Source organism: Ochotona curzoniae, unplaced genomic scaffold (genome assembly GCF_017591425.1).
Source record: "Ochotona curzoniae isolate NIBS_2020 unplaced genomic scaffold, NIBS_Ocur_1.0 scaffold_2453, whole genome shotgun sequence".
NCBI lineage: Eukaryota > Metazoa > Chordata > Mammalia > Lagomorpha > Ochotonidae > Ochotona > Ochotona curzoniae.
In genome coordinates this window covers 30,307,428-30,316,129 of record NW_024467094.1, presented here as the reverse complement: position 1 = coordinate 30,316,129, position 8,702 = coordinate 30,307,428, and positions in this window count along the sequence as shown.

Here is an 8,702-nt window from a genome sequence, read left to right as displayed (position 1 = left end):
GGAGCAGGTGATTTCAAATGAATACAATCCAGAGTGGCAGTAGAGGATTCCTTTCGCTTTAAAATCTTTGAACTAAAATGGGGGGAAAAATGTTTTTTTTTATATATATAAATCTATAAATTGTTATGTAACTATTATTGTTTCCTGTATGTTCTAATTTTGTTTTATGATGTAATTAAAGGAGATGAGCTGTGATGACTTTGCTTTTTCCTGGGGGAAAAGCCAGACTCAGAGCTGTGGCTCTCCGTCTCCTTGAGCCCTAGAACTCCACAGGCTCCTAGGCAGACCAGGGGAATTTTTTCTCTGGCATCTTTATGCTTCTGCGCCCCCTCCCTTTTTTTTTTTTTTTTTTTTTAAGATTGCTTTATTTTTATTGGAAAGGCAAATCTACAGACATGCTGGTTCACTTCCCAGATGGCCCCAATGGCTGGAGTGATCCAGTCCAAATCCAGGAGCCTCCGCCGGGTCTCCCACTGGGATGTAAGAGTTCAAGACTTTGGCCCATGCTCTGCTGCTTTTCTCAGCCAATAAAGCAGGGAGCTGGATGGGAAATGATGCAGCTGGGACTAGAACTGGCACCCATATGGGATGCCAATGCTACAGACAGAGGATGAGCTTGTTGAGCTACTGTGCCTACCCCACCTTTCTCATCTTTATTCACCACTCATTTATTTAGTCATTTGATATGCTCTATTTAATCCTTTCTAATAGCCATTATTTAATATCCTGGGCTTCACCCATCGTCAAGAAACACAGGAAAACATAATATAAATCAAAATCACCTGAATTAATTGGAGGGTTACAATTCAGCCCCTGTGTGTTTGCAGGGCATCCATTACCCTTGCCTGGAGGTAGAGCAATGTGAGTCAAGGTGCCCAGGCGTCAGCTTGCCTGAGCTCACCTGAGTGTCATGGGCTGCAGGCTGCCCGTGGGACCCCCTACCCCCTCCAACACCCACATATCACCTGTCTCCATGTGCATGTGACAGTGGAGCAGCAGGAGCTGCCCTCTGCCGCTGTGAGGATTAAACAGGGGAACGGTACATGGGAAAGCACTCTTGTGCCAAGTGCCTTTATGCTCTTCACTTAACAAGCACTTGAACATCTGATGTGTGCAAGAGGCCTCCAGGGCTCATGAGCAAAGGTAAACACCGCGGGTCCCTGTCCTTGGAAAGGGATGAGCCAAGAGCCCCTTCAGCGACCTCAGCCTCTACCCTGGGGAGATTGAGGCATCCCAGTGCTCCGGGACTCTGCAGAGGCTTCAGCTGACCTGGATTACTCATGGCAGCAGCACAGTTCCCTCCAGGGCTGCCAGGCAGGTGTCTGCTGCTGGAGATGCTCCCTAGGTTTTTGAAGTGAAGAAGCACACTTCCTTTCCCACATCCTTTGTTAACCAATTCCGCCAGTGTTTAGAACCTTTCCACTTGGCTACCTTCCCTAGCCAAAGGCCAGTGCTGTGTTCCGGTGAGTTAAACCTCTGGCTGCTGCACACAGGATCCAGGTCCCTGCCTCAGGCAGAGGGCTCTGCCATTATGCCTGTTAACTAGACAATAGACAGTAAGTGAGCCCCACAGCCACAAGAGAGGTCTTTATTTCAGGAGGGGGTGGGTAGCCCTGGGGCAGGGAGAAAGCAGAAGCAGAGACAGTTTGAGAAAAGAGACCAAAACAAAAGAAAGAGGCCTTTATAGCCTCAAGGTGAGTTGGGGAGTGGGGATAAATGCCTGGGGGAGTGTGGTGGTCGGTAGAAGACACTATTTGAACCTGGAGGTCACTAAGCTTACTAGGCAAGTGCACCTTAAAGGGTCTAAGAACTAGGGGATTTACGGTGCTGGGGTAAGCAGGGAGTCCAGGAAGGCAGGATCAGGGGTTAGTTTTTGAAGCTTCTGTTCCAGTTGCTCCTTACAGTGCCTCCCCCAGGAGCCAGTAATTCAATCTAAGTCTCCCAAGACGTGGATGGGTGGATGGCGCAAGTAGTTGCTGGAGCCAGGAGCTTCATCAACGAACCTTAGCTGCTTCCCCACAAGGCCAGCCTCATGGCCCCCACTGTGTTGTGCAAATTAAAGGATAGTTGCTAGAGGATAAATAATTCTGGTGCTTCCTTAAATTGCTGAAAGTCGGGTTTTTACTGGGCACGGTGATTCGAATGTTGGATAGTCATTTGAGGCCTTAGTAATTAGTGTTTTTTTTTTTTTTTGCCCCAACTAATTGAAAAATAAATCCAGCCAGATTTATTTATTCCCTTGTCCTAGACCCCCATCCCTTGCCCTAGTTTATAGTTTAAGTTGAGAATATTTCCCCTTGGGGCTTATAAAACCAAGGAAATTGAGCAAACATTGAACAATACATGGAGTATCTGTACCTTTCAAAAAAATTAACTTTTCATTTAAAACTCTTCAAGAAGAAGGTGTGGGGATTAAACATGGCTTAGCACACATGAGGTATCCCACAGCCAGCACTGCCCCTGGCAAAAGTGATTTGCCCAAACTGCCAAGGTTTTGAGCCTAAGCTTGGCCAGCTCAGAAGATTGGGCAGAGGGGACTGTGGCCAGGGTTTCAACAGCCATGGCTGACTGGAAAACAACCTGAGGGTCTGCTGCTTCCTCCGCTCCGCCAGGGATGAGGTACGAAACAGCTTGGCTGTCTACCTGCAACTGGGACATCAGCTGAGGATTTATTTTTAAGATCTCTTTTACTTGAAAAGTCAGATTTGTAAAGAGGAAGAGACAGAACTTCCATCTGCTGTTTGACTCCCCAGATGACAGCAGAGACCAGAGCTGGGCCAATCCAAAGCTGAGAGCTTCTGGGTCTCCCTTGTGGATGCCAGGGTCCAAGAACTCGGACCATCCTCTGCTGCTTTCCCAGGTCATAAACAGTGAGCTGGACTAGAAGTGGAGCATCTGGGACACAGACCAGCACCCACATGGGATGCCAGCACCATAGGCAGAGGCTTTGTCGATAGGCCACCACGTTGGTTCCATCAGCTGAAGATTGTAACACAGCTGGTCAGCGCACAATCTGGCAGCGTCTCAAGTGCCTGGGGCGGAAGCAGGTGTTAGCCTTCTGGGTTCCATACTGAAAACCATGACAAGGGCATCCCTGGGATGTGGCAGGTCCCTGACCTCTTAAACCCCTGAAGTGCGTCCACCACACCCAGGGGCTGTGCCCACCCCACTTCAGATCCCCCTCTGGTCAGTCTCCCAGTATGTTGCCTGCCAGGCTGGCCAGCTATAGCAGAGCAGGAGGGGTAGAGGCAGATCTTTGGTGATCCGGCCTGCTGACGACTGGTCAGCACTGCTCTGCCAGTTGGGGTCACCTTGCCTCTATAGCTGTTAGGAAGCTGTGGAGGAGGGTGGGAGACTGGGTCCTCCCCTCTCCTAAGCCCCATGACAACAAAAGCAAACCTATTATCCCTGGGAACCATGTGTGTAATCAGTTGTGTTTGGCTTGGTGGTAGCTTGTCTTCAGCTGTAAGAACACAAGCTGGCTAAGATGTATTTATTTTTATGAAAAGGCAGATGTACAGAGGGGAGAAACAAAGATCTCTCTGCTGGCTCACTCCCCAGATGGCGACAACAGCTGGAACTGAGTCGACCAAAGCCAGGAGTCAGGAGCTTTTTTCAGGTCTCTTGTGGCAGGGTACTGAAGCTTTGGGCCATCCTTCACTGTTTTCCCACGCCATAAGCAGAGAGCTGGATGGGATTTGGAGCAGCCAGGGCACAAACCAGCATTCATATGGGAACCCAGTGCTTAAAGGTTAGGATCTAGCCACTGCACCATCATGCTGGGCCTGAAGCACAGGGTTTCAGTACAGCTGGACACCCCTCTCCAAAGCTTCTGCCTTTCTTTGCTACAACCACAAAGTGTAATTTGTTCTGGAGATTCCGGACTGTCTGTTGTGAAGAGATGGGTCCTCAAGATAGTCGTGGTCTTAGAGCCCAAGCATAGGGCCAGGGAAGGCAGAGAAAGCTGTCCCAGGGACATGGCCAGTGGGCAAGAGTGGGTGAGGGAGAGCACTTCGAGCTGACTGCTGAGCAGGACAAGGATGTCCTGGGTCCCAGGTGGAAAAGGCACTGGAGCTGGTTGGCCTGCAGCAGAGGGCCGGGCGCTCTTTCGGGCCAGCGCCACTGAGTCTATCCAGAGCATGGGCAGGTGTGGGCCACCACAGGGTCACAGCCAGGAGCGGAGGGACAGGCCTCAGCCTAGAAGGAAGTGGATATTCCTGGAGGAGGAAATAGTTTATATGACGCTAACACACTCTTAATTCCTTACCTTGGAGGAGACCTTGCACGCCCACACAAGAGTGTCTGAAACCCAGATGCAATAACAAGGTGGTAATGTTTTTATTGCACCTGCCAAAGGGAGGGAACTGGGAGGTAGAGGTGGTGCGCCAAGTCTAGAGAGACACCCAGGAGGGAGAGGACTGACCCTATTGTAGCAGGCAAGGGATAGCCAAGAACAGTGTCCTAGGTCCCAGGTGTGGGAGGGAGGCTGGTACTCCCTCCACACACCAGAGGAGGCTGCTTGAGCCACACAGTCAGGAGAAGCCAGGCAGGCTGTCTGTGTCAGCCTCTCACACTCCCTCACTCCCATCAGCCTCCACCCCTAGGAGAGACCCCCGCCACCCCCAGTCAGCAGGGAAGGCCACGGCTCTTGCTGAATGCTGGAGAAAACAGGAAAAAAAAAAAAAAAAAAAAGAAGTTCTGTCCAGGATACTAAACACTGAACCCAGATACTGACAGAGGCGGCCACATGAGGAAGGAGCTCATGGACGCCTGGCTCCCCAGTCCTCTCCTGGGTCAGCTGCACCCCATGAACCTAGCCTACTCCCTGCGTTGGCGTGGGCTGCTTCCTCCATAAAGAGGTGGGAAGGTTGGACATTCCATAAGCCACCTGCTGACTGGGGGTGCCCAGCACCTGGTTCAGGTCAGTGTGGAAAAGGCGGATACCCTTGGCTGCTCAGCAGATCCGAATGAGGTCCCGGCCAGAGGAGGAAGCCCAGGGTCAAGGGGAGAAGTCAAGGGACGCAGGTCATTAGTCACAGACAAACCTCATGTGTCCACACCCAGGAGTACCCCGGGGCAGGCTATCAAACCTCAGACCCAGTCCTCCAAGGGTGGTGTGCAAATCAGACCAGCACCGAGAGGGAAGCCAGGTGTGGTGCCAGGGATAGTACTCAGCAGAAAGCACAAGGGCATGGTGCATGCCACACAGCCATCTTAGCAGTCCACTCTTTGCTTCCTGCCAGACACACTCTGGCAGGGCCAGTGACGCTGGCAAGCATCCCACAAAAGCTGGAGAATGGGCACCAATGTGATCACTGTACGTTTTTTAGGCGGAGACCCCGGGATTCAAGTCCTGAGGCATGAAGTGGATGGTTCCAGACATGGTCCCAGCACAACTATAGTCATACACCGTGTGGCCACCAGGGGGCAGGGTCACCTTGTTCTGGAGAGAGAAAGGTTAAGACTAGGGAAGACTCCCTTGAGCAGGAGCTGCACCCCAAGGTGTCCAAGGAGGTAAGGGGGGGAGGGCGTCACTGGAGCCACGCCTCCTACATGCATCCTGGGGCTGACCCGCTGGGCTGCAGCTTGCCTGTCCTCCCATACATGCCCTGCCCTTCCCCCCAACTGGTTGAGCCAAGGGGCTCTTTCTCTCGCCCCAACTTCATCCCACCTCTTCTGGGGGGATTGGAAGCTTTCATGTCTGAGTGAGAGGATTGAGAAGCAAAGGGGCCCCTGCAGTGGGGTCTAGCCACAGGGACCCGTGAGGATCAACAGCGCAGTCAGCCTGAGTATCCCAGGCAGTAGCGGGCTTAGCTCACTCTCTCTGCCTGGGGCCAGGCTTGTGCATCGAGCTTGAGGCAAAGGAGCAGGTCAGCAGGCAGGTAGGTGGGCAGGGTCAACCAAAGAGCAGCAGGAACAGGTGCCCTGTCCCCCACTACCTCTGCTCCTGCATCCCAACATGGGCATCTCCAAAAAGACGGTGCCGTGCAGGCCACCGGCACCTTGAATACTTCCAGGAGGCAGGGAGCTGAATGCAGGTGCTCCCTGTCCCCAGCCTTGAAGATGTGGGTCTGCAGGTGTGAAGGGATCCTTTTTCCCCTTTCCCTCTGTTGTGGTCTAAGGTTTTCTTAGGTTCCTGTTTTTGCGTTAAAAAAAAAAAAAAAAAAAAAACAGTTTAAGTGCTGACATCAAAGAAAAGAAGAAGAAAATGACATCAACAAGTGGTAGTTTATTCAGAGGGTGAGAAACAGAAACCAAAGATGGAGAGACACAAAGAAAAGAGGATAAGGGAGAGAGATTGGTACTTTGTATCCTAAGGGAAAGACATAACTATCTTTTTCTGAGTTTGGAGGTTAGAAACAAAACAGCAGGATGGAGAAAAACTCAACCGAGGAATCTGCTGAAGCTGACATCAAAAAGACCCAAAGCACCAAAACTCAGGCTTTTATAGATACAGGGCAGTGGCCAACCACAGTGCAACCTGCCCCCGCCCTGCCCCAATCGCCCAAGTCTCTGATGATGATGGGTATGCACTAACAAACACAGGTGGGGGAAATGTGGTTTCAGGGCTTGTGACCCTAACCTGCCTGCCTAGACCCTCTCACCTCCAGCTCACAGAAGCAAAGGAGCAGGTGGCTCAGCTCCCCGCTATCCTCACGGGACTGTACCCCAATGGTGCCTGATGATTGTCGCCTGCCAGCCATGCACTGTGGCCATTTTCCATCCCCAGCCCAGGTCTGTCCTTACAGGTATGGTGGTTGTGGACTGGGAAGCAGAGCTCCTGGAGCCAGCGTGCTTCACAGTGTGGCCGCCTATGCAGACCCATGGGCCTACCTCATCAGCCCACTATGACTGCTAGCACCCTGCATAGGTGCCCCTTAGGGCCATGGACCAGGCAGCTCTCACTTCTTAGAGCCAAAGCACCCCTGGTCTGGGTACAACACAGCATGTTCATTGCCCTTGAATTTCAGATACACAATAATTTTTAAAGCTGGTATGCATCAGCTTCTACACAGAATAAGCAGCCTCCATCCTCCACCTGGACGTCTGCTCAGCATCACCACGGGGACCCCGTCTTCTCTAGGCAAACCAGGGATATCCTCCCCTCGTGCGCCAGTGCTCCAGCCCCAGACACAAGCATGTGCACCTGGAAGCTTTGTGGGTCCCCTGGTACCTTTCTCCCACAGTTCATATCCTATGGGCTCCCTCTCCCATAATCCCATCAAAAGCGATGATATCTCCATTATTGCGATAACAAATGCTTGTGAAGATCTGAGGGTGCAAGCAGTGACGTGGGGTACCAAACCACACAGGCACTGGGTCAAGGGGCCAAGGTCTCTGCCCACTAACCATCCTGGAAACAGAGCATGTGAGGGGGGATTCCCCCTTGATAAGCAAGAGTCCCCTCCAACCCACTGAGAGCCCACCCTATGCTGGGGCTGAGGGCAGGGAAGCATGCCAGGGACCGCACTGTCCCCTCCAGAAACCCAGAGCACATACAGGAAACAGCAAACCCTGGGTGTGCGAGGAACAGTGCCATTGGCAGTAAGAGGGTGGCTCTCTGCCAATGTCATGAGTGCCAGGGGCTGGTGACAGCAGGGGCTTGGGGGGTAGCCTTCTCCAGCCCCTGGGGACCTGGCTGTCCCAGATGCCCCAGCCAGGAAGTGTGTCAGGCACTTGCGTAAGAGCTTTCTCCATTTCCATAAAATCTTGCTTACCGCTGTCTGCCAAGGAGAATGGTGCCTGTCCCTGGAGCCCTTGGTGAGGGTGAAGGAGGTTAGAGGCATGGGGGCAAAGCCAGGCCTCTCTCTCATTGTACTCCCTGTGTTGTCAAAGAATCAAACTCTATGTCCAACCACGACACACACATCCCACCGGGACCCGCAATTCTAAAGCCAGAGGGAGAAACTGCGTTTGGCGACCTGTGTGACAGCACAGAGGGTCTTGAAGTGGAACGTTTATAGAAGAAGCCATCATCCTTGTAGGAGATTCAGATCTTCCTGAGTAAGACTGCCACCTGCTGAATGCAGGGAGTCCCGGGAATTCCTGGGGCCCTGAGGATCAGATAAAGGCTCCACAAGGTAATTACCATCTGCCAGAGTTTCAAGGGGTGCATGAACCACTCCCTTCCACCCCACCACTTCACAGGTAAGTCCAAAGCTAGGAATCTCCAAGAGCAAGCTCCCTGCTAGCATCTGCTCATCGTTTCTCAACCAGCCAAGCTCTTCCTGTGTGCTTGCTCACTGAGTCCTCAAAGGCATCTGCCGGCCACCACGAGTGCCAGCCCCACTCCTCAGCCTCCTCTCACTGGGGCCTGCCTCTCTTCAAAGAAGGAGACACTCTGGCCCAGGTCACTGGGCCCACATGCATGGTGTGTGCTGGGACCATGGACCCCAGGGGTGGAGAGTCTGGCAGGTTCTGGGTTGCATGGCCCAGGGCCTTGGGCTTGCCTCTGCAGTGGGTATAGCATCCATGAGACCCGGGGGTACAGAGGGGCTTGGGTCTCTTGGCCCAGGTCCTAGGGCCCACCTGCATGATGGGTATCGGGTTCATGAGCCCCAGGAATGGGCACTCTGGACCAAGCATGGTCCAGGGCCATTTGCCCGCCTGTGAGGTGGTTGCTAGGGACTGTGAGCCCTATAGGTGGGGGGTTCTCTGGGGCCTGGGTCGCCTGGCCCAGGTCCATGAATCCACCTATGAGA